Below are 12,021 nucleotides of genomic sequence, written 5' to 3'. Positions count from 1 at the left end.
TATGATCCTTGTCATTATTTCCAACATAAAACAATGGAAATAAAAAAAACGGTTTTACGCTCGAGAGCTTGCTGAAGCTATTCACTACTGCCAACCCACGGCTGTTTCAGCTTACTTTATGCCAGAGCGTAGCAGTACGAGAAGCACAGCAATAGTAGAATCGCTCGCATTACTCTTCAGACAGGATGTCATCAAACGGATATACGCAGTAATAACGTCTCGTAGTTAAACTCTATTTATGACATGTTGTTATAATCAAACCTCGAATTAATGGACAACTTCGTTTAATAAAAACAGAATCTCTCCCGACCAAATGTGGCAACATGAGAACTCCCGAAAGACAAAGTTTGTACAGCACCAGCAATTCAGTTACTCTGTAAATACTCGAACAAGAGTTACCGTTTAAAAGTTCAGCGTACTGTCGATCCTGACTAAAGCACAACCCCGAATGGACAAGAATGAATAACCTGTTTAAGGTACCATTCTACCATTCACTCTGTGGCGTTTCCTGCCCGTCAGAAACTAGCTTTATTACTAAAAGACATAAGCGACTGAGAAGTCTTTTGACGGCACTTCAGCTGGTCCTCTTTGCCCTCTTGAAAAGGTTACAAGGAATTACAGCGCCTCTTGGGAAGCAGAAATTAAATTAAGTACGTACATAGAATACAATACTTCAGCAGCACGGGCGTCGCATGAGAAATTCATTAGATTTACCTCATTAGAATCACACAGCGTTTACGGGATGCGACATTTTGGTGCCTAAATTGACATTACTGGACGCCGTCTTCTGGGGCTGGTAGACGAGCGGCGGTAACGGTAATGGGACGGTGGCGCTCGCAATTAGTCAGGGATGAGCAGTCACAGAAGAGACAGTCGGGGCCTCCCGATTTAGTATTCCAATTAAGCGGCTGGGCCCTGCTGCGGCGGAGCGCCGGTGCCCGACTCGCTCTGCTTGCGCCGTTCGCGTGACGGGCTCGTACGGACACGACCTGCCACTATTACCGGTTGTTAATATAATCGGTCTCCGGCAAGCGGAGGCTTTCCGAGGGCGCGCGGGCGAGCGAGATGAAGGACCATCAAGTGCGCGGAGCTCCGCCCGCGCCAAGCGTCCAGGAAGGCGTCCCGCCCGCCATAACGAGGAGTTGCAGCCGGTGATTGGCCACAATGACGCAGCTCGCAGTAATTGGGATTTGCTCCCAGTCGTACCTCGTTTGCCCGGTCACAAGAGGCCTTGAATTAGGCGCCTCTTGCTGACTGCGATCTGGTCTGCATCCCAAATTGCACTAAAGAGAGCTGACGACGCTGCCGCTGCGGAATTGTGACAAGCTGAGGTTGTGAAGCTGGTGGGAACACCAATCGTAAATTTTGTTGCAGAGTAACGCCGTATCATGAGAACGGTCAAAACAGAGAACCCTGACGTATTCAATATGAAGTTCAACACAGACACAGAAAGTGTGCGGAAAGACAGTAATACTGAACTCATTATTGGTGTAATACATAACGGTCTAATCTCGTTCAGTGGACAGGTCGCTCCATCAGTGTAATTATCATCTCAAATTTTTCATCAAAACTATTTTCTTGTATTGGTTCAAATGGCTCTGAGCACTATGGGACTTAACCTCTGAGGTCATCAGTCCCCTGGAACTTAGAACTACTTAAACCTAACTAACCTAAGGACATCACACACGTCCATGTCCGAGGCAGGATTCGAACCTGCGACCGTAGCGGTCGCGCGGTTCCAGACTGTAGCGCCTAGAAGCGCTCGGTCACTCTGGCCGGTTTCTTGTATTGTTCAGCAGCTTACGTGCCAAGTAAGATTGTTGTCTTAATAGAGGTTGTTCGTCCCCCTAAAACGCTAACGAAGAATCCGCCACTTATGCGCTCTGTGAGAAAAGAGAATAGGGAACTTGGGGAAGGAACGACATGTTGAGCGTTGAAAAGCGTACCCCAAAACGGCAAGCACTCTCTTGCATAGACATCCAGCCAGAAAGAACGCGTACCTTCTTAACTCATATTCAGCGCCGCCCAGAATGGCTGGAAAACTTGCAAACCAACCTGGGTGCAGCCAACTGTACCATGTACGAGGAATAAACTTCTTTATGGGACACGAGAAGCGAAATCTCACAGTTTATCACCCCCCACACAAGCATACGTTCGCTTTCATTGGCGAGTGGCCAGCTTAGATGGCTGCATTGAGGAGGACCAGAGTTCGATTCCCGGTACTGTTTCCGTGGTGGAAGGAGGGGTAAGAGATGCGCTCAGCCTCTTGATGTCAACTGAGGAGCTACTTGATCGAGTAGTAGCGGCTCCACTTCTGGACAGTCTGTAAAACGGCCTGGAGCTAACCACCGGCCTCTCTACACCACATCCGCATAACGCCGCAAGGCAAAGGACGACACGGCGGCCGGTAGACGGCCTTTGGGCCTTCACGACCTGGCGAGGAGCTCGTTATAGATGCCCACACCCTGTCTGTCCTGGCCAGGTCCACTCTGCCGTCCTCCGAGTAGCGTGATGTAAGTTAGAGCTGTAAATCTGAGTACGTAGCGTAACAAATTCCCACAGATACACGGGAGTAACATTTTCGTACCATTCCGTTGCTTCGTTTCATTTGGAACCACGCTTTCATTTGGGCGTTGTTTACACGTCACACGGCTGGAGATTAAAAGAGAAATGAGGAATTTACATAAATAAAAGAAGGAAGATTAGGTTTCAATAAATCTCGCCGATGAGGTGCATAAAAACTGAAAATAAGCTCGATTGGACAACCGATAGGCCTTTAAATAACACGAGGCATTTCCAAAGGAACATTTTCAGCATTCACTTGAAGGGAATGTGCGCGTAGGTGATAAAATGCCAAGAATGGCGCCGTACTACAATTATCCCATTAAGTATATCAATGAGGTTAGCATAAAATGTAAAAATAGGACTCATGACATTAGCTGTCGAATTTTGAAATTCCTAAGTGTATTTCTGGAATGTAATAATGCAACACAATGATGCAGTGTTTGGCAGTTGACCATGAACATAAACAAATCAACATATTGCGTGGCGACTAGATCCATTACTGTATGATTACACTCTTGGCGGTAAATCACTGAAAATAGTAACGATCCTAACATATCTAGAGTAGCCGTCCGGAGTTACAAAGTGGGATGAGCATGTAAAACTAGTTTTGAGAAAATTGAGATGCCACGCTACGGTTCACTGCAAGAGTATTAAGGAAATACAATTCATCCACGAAAGAAGAGGCTTACAAAACATTCGTTCTACCGGTTGTTGAGTATCGCTTAAGTTCCTGTTCAAACGGTCAGCGTCGCTGCTTATGTCTCTAGATCCTGGGGTGCCGGATTCGATTTCTGGTCTCGTCAGAGATTTTCTGCTGTGAGCGACTCGGTGTGTGTGTTGTACTTATCATTTCATGACATATTATTTGACGTGGAAGTCGCTGAAGTGGTGTTAAATAGAAAGAATTACACCAGCGGGTAAATTACCCTGGACATGGTTTCCTGGCCAATAATACACACGATCACTTCATTTTATTATTCTGGAAGAGTGTTTCGAAGGGACCCAACGAACTCCAATGGCAAATCTTCTCTGAAGTTTTAAAACAGCCGCTACAAGACAGCCGTTGTACATGACGGAGAGATTTGCTGCTGAAATTCCGAGTATTTACTTTACAAGAAGAGCTGGGCAACATATTACTTCTTCCCACGTACTTCTCTCTAAATGACCACTACGACGGCTAAGGCGAACTTACCAACACTCGTTCTTCGCACGCACCAGTCTAGAACGGAATAAGAAATGTGGGAAATGACAGTGCCTCTAGAAGTACCCTCCACTACACATCGTAATGTGGGTTGCGGCGTATGTACTTAGATGCAGAACCAAAGTTTCTTTTATCTTCAGTGCACTACACTGTGTACTGGTAGAGGGTTGGGTTGATTTGAGGAAGGAGACCAGACAGCGAGGTCATCGGTCTCATCGGATTAGGGAAGGATGTCGGCCGTGCCCTTTCAAAGGAACCATCCCGGCATTTGCCTGGAGCGATTTAGGAAAATCACGGAAAACCTAAATCAGAATGGCCGGACGCGGGATTGAACCGTCGTCCTCCCGAATGCGAGTGCAGTGTGCTAACCACTGCGCCACCTCGCTCGGTCTACTGGTAGAGGGAATCGTACTATAAGCGACAAGTACAACACTAAGGAAAGTATCGCAGAGGGAAACTCAGTTTCGTTCATTGGTGGTGTTTAGTCACACGATAAGTAAATTAAGAGTGAAGGTCATTCTTCCCAAATAGTCTTCTGATTTCTGTTCTTTTACAATCAATATTACAAAAACTTCTATAGTATTTCTTTCATTTTGTTCTTCTTTCATGCGCACAAATTGTTCTACGACTCTGAGGTCTACTATTCAACTTAATGGTTACTCACGAGGAGGTTTTCGCCTCCGATTCATGGTGACCGCTGCACATAATTCTATGATCGGAGGTCTGCAACGAAGCGCACTCATTCTGGTGAGGCTACCAGAATAAGTAAGTAGCAACGCTGACACGTGCACGGAACAGGCGTAGACACTAAGGCATACACCTTGCTATGGACCACATATCGTCATTATTCTCATTCACAGCTACAAAATATTTATTGTTTTACAAACTAATGTGGACAGCACTTGAAAACTTCATATATACACATAACATGTTGATATCGTTCTGAACTGTCGGGCGAAGCACGGTGCCTACCCACGATGAAATTCTCTTCGAGACCTTGTATTATCTACTGGCAGTCACTTCAATTTCCTGTGCTACCCCTTACTGCAGTGGCTGTAGTTTTGTGTGTAACGTTTCGTGATACCATGGTGAAGTTAACTTGCTACATGTACGGTAGATTCTCATTTTTTAGACAGCCGACACAACTGTTCATTTATGAAGTTTGAGAATGTCTGTAAGAATGAGTATTTTGCGATCCGAACAAAACACAATATGAAAAAATTTTTCTGCGTTATAAGAGATGTGTACGGCGATAATTTTAACATGAAAATCCTAAATACAGTACAATAATTTTGGATAGCAACTGATAGATGCACAACGCAAATTTTTGTTTTATTCCGTTTCCGAAAATCTGTATATAATAGCAACCAGTTTGCGAACAGGGCTTTAGCTCCTGCCCACAAAGGACAGGGTTTAAAGTTACGTCTACTGACCGAGTACAAGTTTGGTTTGATTAAAGACGGGGTAGAAAATGGGATGAGACGTAATGAAGAAACCCTCCCGGAATTCGCCTGATGTGATACGGGGAAACCGCGAAACAATCAAATGTGGATGGCCCGACGGCACCTGAACCCTACTTCACCCGAATCTTCTGTCCTCAGAACTACAGGACACGCAGCAGACGAAGGTAGACATTTTCAGGCAGTTCTCTGATCGGAAAATTCGGATATAAAAATGGTGATGAGGGAATAAAACGGAGCGATCCCGACTGCATGACCGGACATAACATTCGCAAGTAATTGGAATCGGAATAGCATCAGATTTAAGGGTCTGAATCCAAATTTGCGGCCAAAATAATGACAGGCCTGGAATTGCCTCTCGCCGCTTCGTGACTAGACAATTCAGTAAGCTGGACATGAAAGGCTGGCAGCGTGAGAACGGGGCCGATTAGCTTCACGGAGTCTGCTGCGCGCTCCGCGGACCGTTGCCTTCTGTTGACAAACACGGCTATCCTTCAGTTCAAGGAAGCTAAACAATTAGCAGCATTGTCCGCCATTCTCAGAATGCGGCGCTCAACACAATACGTCACGCCTCTTTGGAGCTACCATTTTTCGATTGACTTAGCAACTAAATGAATCTCGGTAACCTCCGGCTGCCTGTATTGTAGGAATAGTACTCCGAACCGCGATGATAGTCGGGTTTTTCGAAATCGTACTACTTACTGTGACAGTTTTACGTGAAAGGTAGCCGCACTCGGTGGCCAGGGGGTTAGAGGCGGATTGCGCGGCCCTTCCCACCGAAGGTTCGAGTGTTCCCTCGGACATGGGTGTGTATGATGTTCTTAGCATACGTTAGTTTAAGTAGCAAGTCTAGGGGCCGATGACCTCAGCCGTTTGGTCCCTTAGAAATTCACGGTCATTTGAACATTTGTGAAAGGTAATGAATCGTTCTTCAAAAGTAGTACATTCATTTTCCTACTGAAAAAATTACGCTTTATCCGAAATCATAAATTAATTTCACTGAAACACTCCCAAGCGTATGCGACTCATTTCGCCACTTTATTTCTCTGGAAATGGCGTGGGGAAAAGATGGAGCCTTGTTCCAAAATGAATCTTTCACTGTGAAGCGGAATGTGATTTTTTTTAAAAAAACATTGTGGTAGATTAAAACTGTGCGCAGGACCGGGACTCGAACCAGAAACTTCGCCTTTCGCGGGCTAGCGCTTCCAACTGATCCACCCAGCCCGCTTCATGACCCGACCCTCTGTCTACAAGCTTAATGTAATAGGTATACAATGGTCGCAACTAAATGAACTTTGCATCTAACTCCGTAAAGTGCAGTTGGTCAAGATTATAAGAGATAAACAAACATCAAAATAATAAACTGGGAGCCGTTTTCATGGAATAAGAATCTGTAATGAAAAATTAAATTTATAAAAAAAGGAGGGAGTCCTTCCAATTTGGTGAGTGTGTAATGTTCTCGGCAAGCGCAACTAGCACACTGAATTTGTGCACTTGCAGGACAGACGATGTTCTTTCCTAGTATTTTTCACACTCATGTTCTCAGATTATCTCAATCTGATATGATTACTCTTCGCACAAGGATCCTCTTGAAATACAGTGTCAATTTTCTACGGAAGTTCGGAAGAAAGTCTACGTGTCGTTATAATCTAGAATATGCAATCAAGATATGCCCGTACATACCGACAGCCATTCACCTTGAGCTCGAAAGAGCAATGAAAGGGAAGGGGGGGTTGCAGGTAAGGACTGCTTTCTGTCATACTAGGCCACGCAATGCCGTAAATTTCAGACTCTAGTCCCCTTCACGAAACATCTGGCGCGCTTCGAAAGAAGCCAATTTGGGAAAGAACGTGGTTCTGTCTGTGTAGCTTATCCGTCTTTGTTAGTCTCTTCATTACAGCAACGACGTTACAAAGAAGGAAGATTAGCGTTTAACACGACATCGACAACGCGGTGGGGCGCTCAATGCGCGGTCATCATCGCCCGTACGAAGTCCCATTTTTTCACAGTCCAATTTTTTACACAGTCAAAGAGAGCCACTGTCACAGGATGAATAGATGAAGACAACACAAACACCCAGTCCCCGAGCAGAGAAAATCCCCAACCCGGCCGGGAATCGAATCCGGGACCCCGTGATTCAGAGGCAGCAACGCTAGGCACTAGACCACGAGCTGCGGACAAATCTGGATGGTGGTACTGTGATCTGAACCACAGTCTTCCGAGTACCAGTCCAGTACGCTACCACGCTCGGCACTTCAAATAATAGCGAACAAGAACAAGCAATAACCTTATCCATTACGTTTGAAAAATCCGAAGATTAGTAATTCACCGACAAAATTTTGGATGTTGTTCAGCAACATTTTTCGACTATTTCTATAGAGGCGCGGTGGTCTCTGATGGCTCGTTACAGAGTATTTGCATTTCGTTTCGTTTCATTTCTTTCTCCGGTTTATCCTTGTATCTGTGTTGCGCTGAAAATATCTGCACCACGAAGCAAATAGCAACAATAGGCAATGTGTGTCTTGTCTGGAAATAAACTTGTTCCATTGAGTCACGACAACACTTTAGTCTTCGCTCTCAAGCCAGTGTTCAGTATTGCTCAATCATGTCTTGGGTTTGTTTTTCCGGCAGTGTTTATTGTGTGATACACAGCACCGGGGATACGTTTCCTGATAAAGACTTGGCCCCACCTTCAGCCGCACCTTGTAATAAACGTGTAATCGATGTTAGGTATGATTTTCTCGGGATCACATCTGGATATCACTACCTATCAGCAATACGTGCGCAAGACCCGCTTCCACAACACTACACAGAAAATGACACCTAAGCCGTCGGCAGCAGACTATGTACATGTCATCCCGAAGTACTTATACGAGGGCTATTAGGAATATTGGGAACGATCGGTTGCGAAATGGAAAACACGCAGAAAATAAAAACTGTTTTATTTTTAACATTTAGATGCACCTTCCAGCTACTTCTCTACATAGTCGCCGTTTCGACTTAGCCATCCGTTGTAGCTTTGTACCAACTATCCAATACCTTCATCGTAGAAAACAGCCTCCTGTGCTTTCCGACAATTTTCTGCGCTGGCCTGCACGCTGCTGTCTATGCCAAAATGTTGTGGTCATAGTCAGCGGCTCATTTAAGCAGAGACGAAAATCAGAGGGAGCCAAGTCCGGGCTGTATGGTGGGTGATCAAACACTTGCCATCAAAAACGTTGCAGGAGTGTCCTCATTGCCCCTGCCTCGTGCGGCCAAGAACTGTCGTGGAGAAGGGTTGCATGAAATCAGGCGAAATCTCTCGGCAAGCACCCATACTTAGCGGCAGACACTATTGTTCTAGGCATCTTTACACGCTCACTGTACTCTCGGAACTGAGAAGAGCGACGTGGCGCTATCAAAGGGCATATAGAGTCACTGTCCAATTCATCCGTGCGAAGCTTCATCAGATTTTCACTGTGGTTTCCATTTCACGATCGATCGTTTCTTACTTTCCAAATAGCCTTCGTAACTATATCGATTATGATAGTCCCGAAATCGATTATGCTATCAAGAAATTACAAGCTTCCCTGCAAGTAGAGGCTAATTTATTTATAATTGTAAATCATCACAGAGCTGCGTTCCTACCATCCTCTACGACAGAAAGGCAAAATACATCACAATACTTCTGCGTCTGTACAAGCGCCTACAGAAACAGATTTCTTTGGGTTGAGTTTTACTTTTTGGTGGTTATAAATTACTGGCTTCGTACTGTGTGAAGGTGTTTTCACAGAAAGAGTAAATGGAGTAACAAATCGAATAAATCTTAATTACGTTAATACTCATTAACGATTTCACCCTGTATGGGTAAATTTCGCTTGCAGTCGCGGTTAAACTTATTTTGAATTATGTAGAATGACATTTCGGATTCTACTGATCCGTCTTTAAGTTCACAGGTTTCTGCAGGAATTCTTGTGCCATTGTGCCGACAAAATAATATTGGGTACGACGGAAATTCCATAATTGGTAAAATACGGCAATTCCAAATTTTAGCCTGCTACACGACTATTTGGACGGTCTCTCCGGACTGCAGTCGCTGACAAACAGAGGATTAGCTGCTGTAACACAGTGTGCTTTCTATTTTGCAGCAGCGGATCGGGCAACACGGACGATGCAATAAGGCGGTCGGGCCGGGAAGGGACGGGACGGGACGGATGTGGCAAGCGGAGCACTGGCGGACGGTTCTTGGGTCACGCCGACCGCCGCCAGTTCACACGGGAACACTGCTGTGCTTTTGGCCCCAAAGAGTTGCCAATAGTAACTCACCTCTCTACAATTCTGCATGTAATGCACCTGGTGGACACCTCGCCGCTATTAAGTTTGCAGCGAATTATTCAACTTATTGTGTTACAAATCGTTGCCAAGAAGACATTTGGCAGCATTTTCTCGTACTGAAACGATCCTTGTCGTCGGTGAGTCTCTCTCTCTCTCTCTCTCTCTCTCTCTCTCTCTCTCTCTCTCTCTCTCTCTCTCTCTCTCTGGCTACCGCCGGAGACCACGAGTTTTTGGCGTAAGAGACACACAAGTGACGTATTGCTCTTTAGATGAATTGGGGAAAAACGTTTATTGGCGGACCAGGATACACTGTCTACACTGCTGCACTTACAAAAGAAGGTCAATAGGGTCAGCAGCTTCGCTATCACCAACGAGAAATCGTTAAACATGTCATGGTTCCTAAACCAATGGTCAATGACCTGTAGAAAGATTCCGATGTACTACCCCTGGACAGGTAAACATTCATCGCTGAACAGTCAGTACACTGCCTCTAATTGGTTCCTTGCAAATTCCGCCATTAGAGGTACATCAGTACATCAATAAAAAAAAAGGCATCATCTACGTAGACCTGCACCAGAAATCCATGTCACAGTGCGTACACGTATATCATGGAAATTTCGTGGTTATCGTAGAAATTGTAGTACTGTACGCCTTCAAACATGTCAGCAAAATTTGAACGTATAACACAAGAGAGGCGGTGAGTCAACTGTGTCAGCTCTGGAAAAACGCTGGACGGAAGTAAAAAATAGTTAGAAGCTCTGGATGGCTTCCTTAGAACAAAACAAAAAAATTAAAAATTAACGATTTGAAGAGAAGAACAAAGAAAAGTAGTGAAGTGCTTGACATCGAAGAAGGAAGAGAGAATGTAGTGAATAAGTCAAGCGACTGTCCTTTCTAGGCAGCGACGTTGTGCAAAGTAGATTAGCGCATACAAAGGAAGAACAAGAGCTCTACTGGTACCACTTAACTGCCTGGAACGAAAGATGTTCTTCATACTCTGCTTCCTCAACACATCATTGTAAGGAATGGAAACGTGGACCGTGAGAACATACAGGAAGAAAAATTAGCAGCACGTGAAATTTTGGGCTGCTGAATGACATTTAAAATTGAGTGGACATGTTTAAAAAACGAGGGGACTAAGTACGAAAACTGAGTGATATTAGAACGAATAGGAAAGAAAAAGAGAAAAGTTAAAGAGTTTCGCACACTGTCGATGTTGAGATTTTTGCGGATGGAATATCATGGCAGTTTCCTGAAATTAATTAGGGAAACTCTGAATGGTCGAATTAGTATCAGCATCCTGCTCCTACCGCAAACGATCCCGTAGCTCTCTACCACGGTAATAAGAGAAAAGAAGTACCGGGTGATCAAAAAGTCAGTATAAATTTGAAAACTGAATAAATCACGGAATAATGTAGATAGAGAGGTACAAATTGACACACATGCTTGGAATGACATGGGGTTTTATTAGAATCAAAAAAATACAAAAGTTCAAAAAATGTCCTACAGATGGCGCTTCATCAGATCAGAATAGCAATAATTAGTATAACAAAGTAAGACAAAGCAAAGATGATGTTATTTACAGGAAATGCTCAATATGTCCACCATCATTCCTCAACAATAGCTGAAGTCGAGGAATAATGTTATGAACAGCACTGTAAAGCATGTCCGGAGTTATTGTGAGGCATTGGCGTCGGATGTTGTCTTTCAGCATCCCTAGCGATGTCGGTCGATCACGATACACTTGCGACTTCAGGTAACTCCAAAGCCAATAATCGCACGGACTGAGGTCTGGGGACCTGGGAGGCCAAGCATGACGAAAGTGGCGGCTGAGCACACGATCGTCACCAAACGATGCGCGCAAGAGATCTTTCACGCGTCTAGCAATATGGGGTGGAGCGCCATCCAGCATAAACATCGTACGTTCCAGCAGGTGTTTATCAGCCAGGCTGGGGATGATGCGATTCTGTAACATTGATGATGATGAGTCCCATACTTCTTTACAGAGCGTAGGGGAGCGACGCGGGATAACCGCGCCGCCTTACTAGGCAAGGTCCTAGTAGAGGTGGTTTGCCATTGCCTTCCTCCGACCGTAATGGGAATGAATGATGATGATGAAGACGACACAACAACATCCAGTCATCTCGAGGGAGGAAAAATTCCTGACCCCGCCGGGAATCGAACCCGGGACCCCGTGCTCGGGAAGCGAGTAAGCTACCGCGAGACCACGAGGGGCGGACTCTGTAACATTACAGTTCATTTTATACACGATTGTCATGTGCAGTCACTGACGTTTTGCTGTGCAGCGCCATCTGACGGACATTTTGTGAACTATGTTTTTTTGTTGTTGTAATAAAACCCCATGTCATTCCAAGCATGTGTGTCAATTTTTACCTCTCTATCTACATTATTCCGTGGTTTATTAAGTTTTAAAATTTATACAGACATTTTGATCACCCGGTATACGAACACTATGAACGA

Source organism: Schistocerca nitens, chromosome 9 (genome assembly GCF_023898315.1).
Source record: "Schistocerca nitens isolate TAMUIC-IGC-003100 chromosome 9, iqSchNite1.1, whole genome shotgun sequence".
Lineage (NCBI taxonomy): Eukaryota > Metazoa > Arthropoda > Insecta > Orthoptera > Acrididae > Schistocerca > Schistocerca nitens.
This window is presented reverse-complemented; position numbering follows the sequence as displayed.